The sequence below is a fragment of the Marmota flaviventris genome, chromosome 16 (genome assembly GCF_047511675.1).
Source record: "Marmota flaviventris isolate mMarFla1 chromosome 16, mMarFla1.hap1, whole genome shotgun sequence".
Lineage (NCBI taxonomy): Eukaryota > Metazoa > Chordata > Mammalia > Rodentia > Sciuridae > Marmota > Marmota flaviventris.
Window position 1 is genome coordinate 61,253,853 of NC_092513.1, and position 14,990 is coordinate 61,268,842.

Genomic DNA, 14,990 nt, shown 5'->3' on the forward strand with positions numbered 1-14,990 from the left:
AAAAAAAAAAAAAAATTATGTAACATTCCAACAGGCACTAAGAAAACAATTTTCTGAACAATTTACATTATTCTGAACAGAATTATTAAATATAATGAGAAGGAAAGGTGAAAGTAAACAAACAGATCTGTTAACCTCCTTATTTGTTCACATATTAAAACAATCCTCAACAGCTGTTTACCCAATTAAAATTAAACCATTTAAATCACGTGAATAATAAAAAATATTTGGATCCATTTTTTCATGAGTGCTCCTCATATATGATCTATGGACATATGCACATACAGACATACAACACAAAACACAAGTGTGTACACATAACGTACAACACATAAGACAATAGTAAAGGCCTTGTAGCTTACACAGGTGAAATCTCCATTGCAATATTTAAAAACTCCACAGTCAAAAAATAAAACTGATCAGAAAAACATTAACCTAGGTCTGTATGAGCTCAAAAAATAAAATAGACCTTTATGATGTGGGAAAAGGCAATAATAAAATAGATTTTGAAAAAAGCTTCCTGGTTAATCACTGTCGCAGATGTAAGAATAGCCAAGCTGGAGCTCTGGATATCAGTTGTTACGGATTTGAGTCAAATCATCTTCTTTTTGGTCTGTAGAAATCACTTTGGTTAGTCTCTCTGGAATCCAAATCGGCTGCTGTTCTCCCTGTGGAAACACACAAACAGAACCCCGACTCCAGACAATCACTGGGTCAGGACCTTTCCATTGTCCTGTTAGAATATCCTTACAAAGTACCTTAGGCTTATGTACATTGTTTTGGATACATATATCTTTCTGCAGCACTAAGTCCTGATGAACCCAAATTTAAAAAGTTTAGAGTAAAAAGGGTTATTTTAACTTTATCTTTGGGGGATATATACCCCTTTCCAATTTCCTCTTTTTGCTTTAATAAGTACATTTTAATAGTTTGATGAGCTCTTTCAACTATGCCTTGTCCCTGTGGATTGTATGGAATTCCTGTTATGTGAGTAATGCCAAATGATAAACAAAATTGTTTAAAAGAGGTAGAAGTATAACCAGGACCATTATCTGTTTTTAGCTGTTTGGAATGCCCACAGTGGCAAAATTTTGTAAGCAATGAGCTATAATATTTTTAGTTTTCTCTCCGGCATGAAGGGAGCCCATCAAAAATCTGGAAGAAGTATCAACTGTAACATGCAAATATTTTAATTTTCCAAATTCTGGCAAGTGTGTGATGTCCATCTGCCAAATATGGTTAGGTATCAATCCTCTAGGATTGACTCCAAGATTAACTTGTGGTAAAAAGGTCACACAATTTTGACATTGTTTTATTATATGTCTGGCTTGTTACTTAGTTATTTTAAAACACTTTTGTAAAGTATTAGCATTGACATGGAACCTTTTATGAAAATTTATAGCTTCTTCTATTGTGGAGAAAATATGTATGTCATGTGTAGATTTATCTGCTAAATCATTGCCCAAACTAAGGGCTCTAGGCAATCCTGTATGTGCCCTGATATGTCCTATAAAGAATGGATCTTTTCTGTCCCAGATTAGACTTTGTATAGTGGAAAACAAAGAGAAAACAGTAGAGGAAGGGGAAATCCTACCAGCATCTTCAAGGGATACTATAGCGTTAACTACATACTGACTATTAGAAAATAAATTAAATACAGAATCTTTAAACATCACAAAAGCTTGTAATACTGCATTAAGCTCTACCTTTTGAGCTGATTGTTTGGGTACTAAAAATGTAAAAGTTTGATCAGGAGTAACTACTACTGCTGTACCATTATTTGACCCATCAGTGAATATATTTGGAGCATTCATGATAGGGGTTTTTCTTGTCATTTTTGGAAAAACTACAGGATGTGAAGACCAAAAAGACAACAAAGGATTAGATGGTGATTATCAAATGAAACATTAGATTTACACATGATTATTGCCCAAGTATTTAACTCATTAGCTAACTCATCAATTTGATCCATAGTATATGGAGTAATAATTTTATTGGGAGAAATTCCAAACACTACCTTTGCTGCTTTTATTCCTTTGAGTTTTAATTGTCATACAGCCTCAGGATACCTAGTAAGAATAGTGTTAGGAGAATAAGATAAATGTATCCACAATAATGGACCTTCTTGCCAAAATACCCCTGTAGGAATATTTTTTGTTGGTAGTACAATAAATAATAAAGGCAAACTTATATCAATTCTATCCAAATGCATATTTTCCATATATGTTTCAATGATTTTTAATGCCTTTCTTGCTTCAGGCGTTAACATGCAGGGTGAATTTGGATCTGATGGACCTTTTAGGATATCAAATAAAGGTCCCAACTCTCCTGTTGGTATGCCTAGATAAGGCCTTATCCAATTTGTGTCTCCCAATAACTTTTGAAAGTCGTTAAGTGACTTGAGTTGATCTACTCGTATTTGAATTTTTGGTGAATGGACCATGGTTGAGGATAATAGAACTCCTAAATAATTAATTGGAAGATTTAATTGTACTTTATCTATTGCTATCTCTAGATTATAATTTTTAATAAATTTGTAAGTGTGGCATAACATTCTAGCAATGTGTTTTTATCTTTATGTGCCAATAATACATCATCCATATAGTGAAATATTTGTAGTTCAGGATTTTGATTTCTAAGTGGCTGGATTGCTTTGTTAACATAAATTTGACACATAGTTGGGCTGTTAGCCATCCCTTGAGGGAGTACTTTTCATTCATATCTCTGATCAGGACCTTCATGATTCAGTGCAGGGATAGTAAATGCAAAACATGGACTATCCTCAGGATGAATTGGAATTGAAAAAAAACAATCTTTAATATCTATAGCTAAAACATACCAGGTTTTTGGCAAAGCAGACAATTGGGGAATCCCTGATTGAGCAGGTCCCATAATAACCATCTCATTATTAATGGCTCATAAATCTTGCAATAATCTCCATTTACCAGATTTCTTTTTAATGACAAAAATGGGAGTATTATGGGGAGATATGGAAGGTTGTATATGTTCCTCTGCTAATTGTTGTTTGACCAGGTCATGGGTTACTTGTATCTTTTCTTTAGTCAGGGGCCACTGAGGAACCCATACTGGTCTTTCTGACTTTCAAGTAATTTTGATTGTCTCAGTGGCCCCTTCTGAAAATCCAATCCATGTCTATTTATTCCTTGATCTATTTGAATTGGTGCTGCTATACCTTGTTTTTTCCTAATCTTTTTTCTTTCCTAAAACCTTGTCTAGCCCTAGTAGTGGGCGCATTAGGATTGATGTTATTTGTTAATGTCAAACCTAATTGATCTAGAACATCTCGTCCCCATAAATTTATAGGAAGATGATCCAATACATATGGCTGTATAGTTCCTTCACATCCTTCAGGATCCTTCCAATCTAATACCATTGCACTTCTATGGGGATTAGTTGCCACTCTGAGGCCTCGAAACATTAGAGTGGCTTGTTGTAACGGCCAATGTTTTGGCCATTCTTGACGATATATGATGCTAAGGTCAGCACCTATGTCCAGTAGCCCATTAAATTCATGTCCTTGAATATTTAGTTTTAGCATTGTGTGAGAATCTAAATTTAAAGACAGCATAGCCCAATCCACACCTGTGGAGCCTAATCCCCTGGAATCTCTTTCTACAGTATGACTGGAAAATTTATCATGCAGGCTGGGTATTATTAATAACTGTGCTATTCTATCCTCTGGTGAAATTACTGATATACCTCTTGGAGAACTAGCTATAATTTTTATTTCACCTTCATAATCGGGATCAATTACCCCAGGACTTATCATAAGTTCTTTTAGTGTAGAAGAATTGCGTCCCAATAATAAGCCTACTGTTCCTTGGGGAAGAGGTCCTTTTACTCCTGTGGGAATGATTTGAATTCCCATCTCTGGAGTTAGTACTGCTCTGGTGGAGGCACAGATGTCCAACTCTACGTTCCCTCTGGTTTGTCTGATGAGGGATTTAATGGATAATGTGTCCTGGGCACTACCCTGATGGTGTTGCTGGGTTCCTCCATTGCCCCGTATATTTGTGGTTGTGGGCCCCGGAGCATTGGGCCCCCCGGTCCATTTTTTGGCAATGGAGCCTGATGCCTTTCTCCATGATATCGTGGGTAAACACTTGGTCCTTGTCCGTTTTTTGATAACGGAGTACCCTCTATGGTAGTTTGAGAACGGCATTCATTAGCCCAATGTCTCCCTTTATGGCATCGTGGGCAAATACCCGGTATTCTATTCCTTTGATACCTAGTTTTGTTAAACCCTCCTCCTATGGGGCAACTCCTTTTAAAATGTCCTGTTTGTTCACAATTGTAGCATGTTTTTGGCCTGGCATCTAAAGCCTGTTGTACTGCAGCTGCCAAGACTTGCCCTTGTTCATTAATGTCTCTACATAATTTAATATATGTGTTTAAATCTTCATGTCTCTATGGTCTAATGACCTCTCTGCAGTAATGATTTGCTTGGTCATAAGCCAGTTGTTTTATTAATGGCATTGCTTGTTCTGTATCCCCAAAAATTCTGGCAGCTGTTTGAATAAGCCTATCTACAAATTCAGCGTAAGGTTCATTAGCTCCTTGTATTACCTTAGATAATTGACCTTGTAAATCTCCATGTCCTTGTAAAGTCTTCCATGCCCTAACTGTGTCTGCAGCAATTTGCGCATATGTAGCAGGATCATATTCAATTTGTTGCTGTTGACCCTCATAAGGTCCTTTTCCTAACAACATATCTAGATTTCTTTGAGGGTAACTGGCTGCATTTCGCCTAGCTGTCTCTGTGCAAAATTCCTCATTGGCAACCTTCCATAACAAATACTGTCCTCCATTTAGCACAGATTTACACATGTTAGCCCAATCTGCTGGTGTCATGTCCAAGTTGTTAATGGATTCGACCATGCTTACAGTGAAGGGTGCTTGTGGACCATAGGTTGTTACAGCCTCCTTTAATTGCTTCACTGTTTTGAAATCTAAAGCACGGTGAATTCGTTGCCCTCCTGCCTGCTCAAGTACAGGGCATGCTAATCTTTGAGGTCCTGCCTCAGGATTCCATCTATCAACTACTGGGGTTGAGGGCCACTCAGCTGTCTCTATAGATGGAGCTGTGGTTGAATTACGCCCTCTGGTGATAGAACGGAGTTAGTAGCAGCCTCCTGTTGTAGCTTCCCTCCTGATAGCTGTTTGTCCTCTAAGCTTTCTTCCTTTGAATTTTCTTCCTCTATCTGACTAGCCTGAGAGACCTTCTCTTTTGCTTGATCTAACATGTTTTCTACCATAGTCTGGACCTCTAACAATTTACTTAACACTCTTTCGGTTTGTTTTTCACTAATTTCTAATCTACTATAAAGATAACGCAACCCAATAAGATTACATAAAACAAAACCAAAACAGAATGGAACAAAAAAATCATTGTATCAATTTTCTCTTCCTCAGGGCCGAACAACTTCAAACCTTGAGCCAACCATTTTTCCCAGTTTGCCTGAGAAAGTTCTAGGGATAGGCAGCTTGAAACAAAAACAAAATAAATCAAAACAAGAAGACATTGTTTTTTGAAATGGTCACCCATTCTTTCACCTTCCCTCAGGGGCGAGCAATTTTACTTACTTCCGAGCTTCAGGCGTCCCCCGCATGGGCCACCAAATGCCAATCTGGCTGGGCACAAAATCACGAGCCACTCAAGCAGGAACAAATTTTATTTCTGAAACTCCTGCCAATGCCACGCACACTCCCGGGAAATATGCCGGACCACACACGCGGTGAACCACACACGCGGCGAACCACACACACGCAAGCCATCAATTGGCTTGGTGTCGTGGCATTTCTGTATCCTTCTCCCTTCTACTACTGATGGTCTAAATTTGGGCACCAACAAAGGTGAGGCAAAGAACCTCACCCCCCCACCGGCACCAAGGCCAAATTTGGGGGCCAACAGAGGTGAGGCAAAGAACCTCACCCCCCACTGGTGCATAGGCCTATCCACAAGTATGGCTGTATGCTGGACTGGTAGTCAGTGATGGGTATGATCCAATTGCAGTGGTACCAACCTAAGACAGGAGGCTGACGCCTAGAGGTCAGCTCATCCTATGACGGGTAAGGACCATATGTTGTATTGGACAACCTAACAGGCACGGTCCCTAAGCCACATTGCTTGTTGCTTAATTAAACAGAAGGGGGGAGATGCTGAGAGCCATAGCCAAGTAGGAATGATGCATGGCATCTTTGTTCGAAAGGTGACGCCAGCAAGCCATGGAGATGATATGATTATGTTAAGATCTGCATTCAATTGGATATTAGACCCCTGCTGTCCGCCTTGGCCTGCTACTTTGGAGCTCTAGTGGGACTCCCGGAGAGTTCCCATTGGTTGGGGAAGTGCGGTAGGAGGGATTTCCGGAGGAGGGAAGTTCCTGTTGGTGTAGTGTGGCCCAGGAGAACGCCGCATGTGTGGTTCGGCATATTTCCCGGGAGCGTGCGTGGCATTGGCGGGAGTTTCAGAAATAAAGTTTGTTCCTGCTTGAGTGGCTCGTGATTTTGTGCCCAGCCAGACTGTGGCAACAGGGTATCCATACTACATTCTATCCACAATTTAGTTTCTTAGCAGCTATCTTATTTCAGATCCACTGCCATGGTATTGCTGTGCTTGTGTTCAAGTAACCCTTATACAGAGACCTAATTCTATGTCTGTCACAATGCCTACATCATTCACTCTTTAGGCCTTTTACCATGTAGGCATTTTATCATCTCAAAGCATCATAAAAAGGGTAAGTACAATACAGAAAGATATCTTGAGAGAGAAAGAGAGAGAGAAGATAACATTCATTTAACTTTTATTTCAGTACATTGTTATAATTGGCCTATTTTATTATTGTTCTATTGTTTTTAATCTCTTTCTGTTCTTAATATATAATTTAAACTTTTAATAGATATCTATGGATAGGGAAAAACATGATATATATAGAATTTTGTACTATCTGTGTCTTCAAGCATTCACTGGGCATCTTGTAATGTATTCCTTGAAAAACAAATGGGGACTTTTGTTTTCATCAGTTGAATGAACACGTGGACATGCTGCAGGAAGATGTAACATGAAAGGCAATGACCAATATCACAAATTAATATGATTTTAAGATTCGGCATTAATAAGGTCTGTATTGTGTACCTAAGAGAGCTGCCATAAAGAACTCGTTCAACATTGGGAATGAGAACATAATGGGCACAGCCTGTTCTGTATGATTCCTGTCCTTCTGTGTTCCTCTTCCCTCCCCCAGCCAACTCCCTGCCTGAAGAGGAAGAAAAAGTAACACAGAGCATCCAGAATTTTAAATGACTGGTAAGAAGTCTTCCTCTTCCTCATCTATACCTATGAAACGTTTGGAGGCCCAGTCTCTAGGACCACAAAATGCAAGACACATGACCTGAACTCAGAAATCAAATGGTTGGTCCTTCCACATATAGAGAACCCCACCTTTTACAGATATTCTGAATGTCTTAGAATTTTATATCTATGTGTCCCATCTGTCTTGTATAATCATTAGGAGTACCGAGTGAATGAATGTATGCCAGAGTGCTTCTTAGACTATAAAACTATAAACCATCAGTTGAGTAGCTTCAAGAATAGTAAAATGTTAAATATACTGATTTTGCTGTTTTTTAGAACTATAAGTACTACTACTGGTTATCTGTTTTCATAATAAGAATAATGAACAACTTCTTTCTACTTTAAGAAGTATATTAAATTATACATAAGAATATGGTAAAAATGACCTAGGTCCAGAAATTATTTCCAAAATCAGCAAGTCATATTAAAGATCAAACTATACAGCACCTAAGTGGTGTGAGGATTCATTGACCTACTAATAATAACTTACTAGATTGCATCATAATAAAATTAATGTTTTCACTCGCAGTTATATATTATTGTATAATTAAAAATGTTTTTATTATTCTATTGGTAAAATAATACAGAGTCACAAAGCTCAAATGATATGCAAATATCAATAGCAAAAGAAAATGATTCATAAATATCTTCTCTTTTATATATTTCAAAAATTTTCGAAAAATAAGCAAATATAGGGGTTCGGTTGTGGCTCAGAGGTAGAGCGCTTGCCTAGCATGTGTGAGGTACTGGGTTCAATCCTCAGCACCACATAAATATAAATAAAAAAAGGTATTGTGTCCATCTACAACTAAAAAATATTTTTTAAAAATATTATCAATTATGCAAATCAAAAATTATGCAAACCTTCATCACCCATGAGGATTTTTTAATATTTTAAAATCTCATACATGTATTTATTTCAAAAGGCTATTACTATTGCAAAAAAGTATACATTTTTTGTTTATGATACATTTTCATCTATCATTTATTAGCTCTTTCAGGGAAAATGGATTGCCAGTGTGTATCCAAGAAGACCAATCTTTCTAGTTGAGCAATAACAACCAAAATGTTCATCAAATATTTCCAGTGGCTTTATAGAACAACGAAGAAATATAGCAATGGGAAATGACATCAGGACCCATAGTGTTTTTTAAATGTTAGATGAAAGGAGCTAAAATAAAAGCTTAGTGCATATTGTTACCTTTTAGATTATTAACAGATGCAGACAGTATACTGATTTTGACTTTACACAGCAGCAACTCATCTGCATTGCCATAAGGAAATAGTCAATGAAGTTACTAATTTTAGATGCCAGCCTGTCAGCAAGAATGAAGTGGAAATCCAGGAATGTTCCAAGAAAAGGTAGAAAGATGTTAGGAGCAGTGAGCAAACTTGCAGGCAGAATTTATATGAATTATCGGTAACCCTAGATTTCCAAATTCCTTTGAGGCACACACCATGCTAGCCTCAGGAAGGAGGCTCAGGCAAAGGCTATTTCTGTTCGATATTGCCATCTAGTGGACAATGATCCACCTATTCTTTGGTGCATTTGCTTCAAAGAGAGATGTGCCCTAGTTAACAAATGAACAGATGAATATTACCTAAGCTGACCTAACCTTTGAGTTTTAGTTTCCTTTGGACATTGAAATGTCTGCTTAGTGAAGTAAATGTGTTATCTTATCATCTTTGATCAGTCTTTAGGGAAAAAAGCAGCATATAAGCAGCATCTTCTTTTCTTTTCAAGAATTAAAAATGCATAAGGGTGTCTTAAGATTTCCACTGAGTTGCCATCAATAGTTACTTTTAAAAATTTATCTTCTTTCCTCCCTTTACATCTGTCTTTGCTACCCCCCCCCCCCACAAAGTCTTTACCTGTTCTTTTGTGTAACCTAAGGCAAAAGAGTAGTTTTAGAACTTGGCTTCAAGCTTCTTAGCTGCAAAAGCAGTATAGTGGATCCTGACATCAGTAAAGTGGTCTAAGACCAGCAATAAAAAAGAAAAGACAAAAAATGAAAATATCTATTTTAATTGTTTTGAGGGACTTCTAATCTGTTTTCTACTGCATGATTCCACTTATATATGATAACTGAAATAGTCAAACTCATAGAAGCAGAGAGAGGATGGTTGTTAGAGCCTGCAGGGAGGGGAAAATGGGGGAGATGTTCAATGAATATAAAGTTTCAGTTATGCAAAACAAGTATGTTCTACATGACATCATGCCTGTAGTTACCAACACGGTGTACACCAAAAGTTCTAAGAGGGTAGATCTCCTATTGTGGTCTTACCACGATTAAAAAAAAAGATAAGAAAGATTATGAAACAGAAAAAATAAAAAGGAAAGAAAGAAGAAGACTAGACAGAATCTAAAATGTCCCAGTACTTCTCATGAGTAGATATTGTTCTGTAAAACTTCTGTAACATAGATGTATATTTGTGGGTATTAGGGTGTAATGTAAAGGGATTTTCATTCTGTTTGTCAAGGTCAAAAAAGTTCAAAAGCCATGTTCTATTTTTCTAAAAAAAAAATCAAACTAAAGCAAACTAAATACAATTTATTATATTTCTAGTCAATTATTTATAAACATGTTTTTATAACTCTTTCTAAAAACTTGTTTAAGATAGGACAAGGTAGTAAACAGGATAGAGTTAAAGGTACATAAATGATTAATTATATACTGCTTGCCCAATCTATTCTTTCTATTTGATTTAAAGATATTGTATGAATGACCTGGAATCATCAGAATCTTCATAATGATGAGGCATAGCCTTTGGAGCAGGAAAAATTTAGTTTTTAATTTTGATCCAGAAACTTGCTAGCTGTTCCTTGGTGTCCGCTATGGTTTAAATGTCCCTCCACAATTCATGTCAAAATTAATTACCATTGTAGCCATATTGAGAGATGGGACTTTTAAGAGATGATTAGGTTATGAGAGCTCCCCTCCCAAATGGACTAGGACTGTCATCATAGGAATGGGTTAGTGATGGTGATAGTGGATTTGTTCTAGGCTCAACTCCCGCTTGCATCCCGCTCCAAATTTCATGTGCTCCCTTATCCTTCTGCTTTGTTTTGACACAGCATGAAGGCCCTCACCAACAGATAGCCCTTTGATCTTGGACTTCCAGCATCCAGAACTACAAGCCAACAGATTTCTTTTTTTTTTTTTTTAATTTTTAAAATTTGTTTACAGGTGGGCTGTGACTCAGAGGTAAAGTGCTTACCCATCATGTTTGAGGCAGTGGGTTCAATCCTCAACACCACATAAAAATAAAATAAAGATACTGTGTCCACCTATAACTAAAAAATAAATATTAAAAAATTTTGTTTTAATTGGTTACATATGACAGTAGAATGCACTGTAGATTTATTTTCTTTATAATTTACATATTCTTTGATATCCTGCTGTAGCAGCAGTGAATGGACTAAGACAACATCCTAATCTCAGAATGAAGCTAACAATTCTTTTGCTTGAAGTTGTTGTAAATGTGCCCATCATATGGTAGGTGCCCAGTTTAAGTAGCTATTAGAAACAGCTAGAGTCACCAATTTTCTGGCCCTTTTAAAAATAGTTCTTGTCTTCCTTTATTGCCCTAGATGTCTATGTCTTGGAATTGTAAATGTCCTTCAACAATTAAAGCCTAGAAGTGAGCCTGGCCCCCAGTAAGCCCCAGTTTCTTCTTCTTCAGCGAAATCTGACAAAAGCCTTAACTCTCCTCTCAATCTATTTACAACTATGTTTAATTTATCATAAATCTCATGGGAATTGTTTTCCTTATTTTTGTGCTGCATTATATATTTTACAGAGCACGTAGATTTCTGATGGGTTTCCTTCTCAAAGTGGGGCACCAACCTGGGTGATTGATATCCAAACATGATGACAGTGTTTTGTGTGAACAGAGCAGCACTTGGGGGAGGAGTGAGAGCCCTGTCTCCCTAGTGTTCCCTTCAGCCTGATCTCTCTTCTCTCTCTCTTTCTTCTTCTTCTTCCTTCCATCCTGGTTGATCAATGCCTTTCCCCTTAGTTTGTATCTTGTTTTCAGAGTCACAGAAGATGGGGACCTATTAGATGCAAAATGGAATTGTTGGTGAGAACATGAGGAGGAGAAGAGAAATAAAGGAGGGAAAGGAAATTTTTTTGTACCATTCATAGTATATGAGGTGATTTTAGTTGGCAAACGGTTTAGGTGGCAAGAATTTACTAGAATAAATTGTTGAATTACATCGACACAGATGGACTCAATTCTCATAAGTATTTTTTTAGTTAAAATATATAAGCAGTGGACTCAAGCACTGATTTCAAAGATATATTATTTAGGGCAACATGAAAGTAAATTCAGTTTAAAGTTAAAAACTGATTTGATGTAAAGAAGAAATCCATAGTACAGATGGTACTCACCCATGACAAAAATTTTAACTACTGTGTATGAAATACTGATATATGAAAAGAATGTTAATAGTACTGTAAGAATGTCCCACATCCTAGGCTAAAGGATGGTTCTCTTATGTGGAAGACTGTGAGCTCACAGATGACTCTTGAGAGAGAATGGGGAGAAGAGAATAAGGCTAGCCCAGCTGGCTACTGGGCAGACATGGATATCCCTGAATTTAGTTCTATTTCTGTTGTGCAAATAAGCTGAGAATTAGAAAATTACCCCCAGCTAGAAACTGACTTACTGGTGGGTCTACTTTTGGCTCAAGCTTTCAAACAGGAAGTATCAGCTGGTGTTGGAAGACTCTATGCAAGGTAGATGCATTCCCCAAGAGTGGCACCTGCTACTGTGGTCACCAGGCCCCACCATGAATGGGCCAGCTGAATAGTGTAAGTGTACTAAAAAGGAGATGAGATTTATTTGAGGAAAAAAAACAACCTGAATGGGTTGGTGATGAATATTTTGAGCAAACTGAAAAGGAAAAGAGACAAAGGAAAGGGCAGCTTCTTTTTTTCCAGGATGCCTGGGCCATAGAAACTTCTGGATTAGAGTCAATGTACAGGGGAAGGAAAAAATATCCAAGCCAATTCAACGCAAGGTTAATTTGAATCCAAGGAGAGGAATCTTTGGGACTAGGTAGGGAAGGCCCAGCAACAAGGGCAGACTCTTTCAGGATTTGCTGTCCTCAAGTGGCTGCTGAGAAACAAATGAAGCTTGGTCTTGAGTCAGAGGTCTGATGGGGTAGAAAGGAAGTATGCACAGGAAGGCAGCTTCTGAAAGTTGTTGGGACTCTGAGAACTGTGCTCATCAATAATGTCAACTTGAATCATCCTAGGGCCTAATCTAGCTTTATCAGCGTTCTAGTCAAATAAAATTGGGTAGGAGTCACCCTAGAATAAAACCTAGAGAACTAGAAAAGAAGAATCTAAAATCATGATCCTACTACTGCTATGGTTTGACTGCAGTTGTCCCCATGAAAACTCAAGGGCAGGCCTGGTCTCCAATTAATAGTATGGAGAAGTCAAGGATCCTCAAGAGGGATTGTTCACCCCCCTGCCCTTGGGAGTGAATTCTCACTGACAGGACCGGATTTGTCATCATGAAAGTAGGTCGTTATAACGCAAGTTAGCAAGTCTGTTACCTCACCTTGGTCTCTTTTGCACATGTGTTCTTCTGCATTCTCTGCTTTCCATTTTTCTTCATGAGTTGAATCTTTTTGAGGCCTACAGTAGAAGCTGAACAGGTGCTGGTACATGCTCTTAGAGCTCCAGAACTGTGAATTAAATAAAACTCTTTTCTTTGTAAGGCATCTAGCCTCATGCATTTTGTTACAGCAACACAAAATGGACTAAGAAAATTACCTTTCCTCATAGACAAGGACCAAATATTGCTAATGTTCTACATCTCAACAATTTCTATTATTTTTTAAAACAGCTGCAGTTTTTCTCAAGGAATAACAACTATTTTGTTACTCCTTGTCAACTTCCCTGACCAGTGTCTCAGTGGCTAGAGATTGGCACTAAAAGACTGTTTAAGAACAAATAATTATTCCATCATTTAACATTCAGGTCATTTCAGATGAGTCATCTACCCTCTCTGAGCCTGAAGATTTTGCATTTGTACCTACCTCATGGCAGTGTTATGAAGTTCAAGTGACAGAGTATGTAGAACACTGGGTCAGTTGTTATTTTTATAAGCCTTAAGGGGATTTTTGTTTATAAGTTTTACTTTCCATGGGCTTGGGGGTAAAAGAAAGGAGGCAAAAGAATGAGAGGTAGCAATGAAGAGGAACATAGACAAAGCTTCCATGGTCTTTGGAAAAAGAAACTCATGTGGTTATCTCTTGGTACCTATGGAAGACTAATTCCAGGACCTTTGCAGATATCAAGATTTGAGGATACTCAAGTCCTTTATATAAAATGGCAGAGCATTTGCATAAAACCTGAATATTTATCCTTCCATATACTTTAAATCATTTCTAGATTACTTATAATGCTTAATGCAATGTAAATGCTATATAAATGATTGTTATATTTTTTAGGGAACAGTGACCAGGAAAATGTCTGTGCATGTTCAAGATAGATGCAATTTTTTCCCAGGTATTTTCTATTCCTGGTTGGTTGAATCCTGGATGTGAAACTCCCTGACATAGAAGGACAATTGTATTTGGCACCGAGGATTAAGTTACCTATGTGACATAAATTCCACTCTCTAAACACCACCACCGCCTTCCAAAACCAACCAACCAACCAACCAGCTGACTAAACAAACCCACAACTTCTAGGAGTGGAAGAAGAAATGAAGAAGAAAATGAAGAGCAAGGAGGAAGATACTGAGGAGAAAACTGCAGGAACAAACTGATTTTGTAGCCTTGGTATATAGGAAAAGACTCTATTTTGATGACTTACTTGCATATATGTTGTCCCAGAAGGGAAAAAATATAGAGAGTAAATGAAGAAATAAGAGATAGCTATGCAGATCATGCCAAGGAGAAATATGTGCAAATGGAATGATATTCTATTAAAAAATATAGACTTGAAAGAGGTATGTGGCCTGTGCCTTTGAAAACATCAGGGAAAAATGTATACATGTTCATAAAATTTTAATTGTAGTGACACATGCTTCTACATTAAGAATAATTAGAAGAAATTTGGCATAATTAAAATAAAAAATTCAGTAACTTTTAAAACTTAAATTTATATAAAAAGTAAAAAAGAACAGTATGAAATAATTTTAAATTATTTTTTAAAAACTACATGGGAGAATTGTTTTTATTGATTCCCATGAAATTACTATGTGTGTATATTTTACTGGGGATGGAACCCAAGGCCTTTTCTTTGTAAAAAAAAAAAAAAAAGTACTTGATCACTGATCTCCCACTGAATTATATCTCCAGCTCTTTTTATTTTATTTCAAATAAAATAAAATGCTCAGTTGCGCCTTAACTTGCAATCCTCCTGCTGCATCCTCCTGAGTAGCTAAGATTATAGGCATGTGCCAACAGCCCTGGAAATACTATTAAGAAAATTTTCCTTCATTTTACTATTAACTATAAAGGATATATACATATCCTATATAGTTTAACAGTATATATATATATATATATATATATATATATATATATAGACACACACACACACACAATAACAATTAAAAGAAAATTACCATAACTCCTTAGGTGGGATAA

General features: G+C 37.1%; 1 long non-coding RNA gene across 1 annotated transcript in view; it reads left to right on the top strand.

Annotated features, from left to right (window-relative positions):
* Positions 1-14,692, top strand: part of LOC139702148 (uncharacterized) — a 33,374-nt gene extending 18,682 nt beyond the window's left edge. Inside the window, exons 2-3 of the long non-coding RNA XR_011704736.1 lie at positions 7,266-7,327; positions 13,903-14,692. This is a non-coding gene — a long non-coding RNA (uncharacterized lncRNA). The remainder of the gene's footprint in view (positions 1-7,265; positions 7,328-13,902) is intronic.
* The last annotated feature ends 298 nt before the right edge of the window (positions 14,693-14,990 follow it).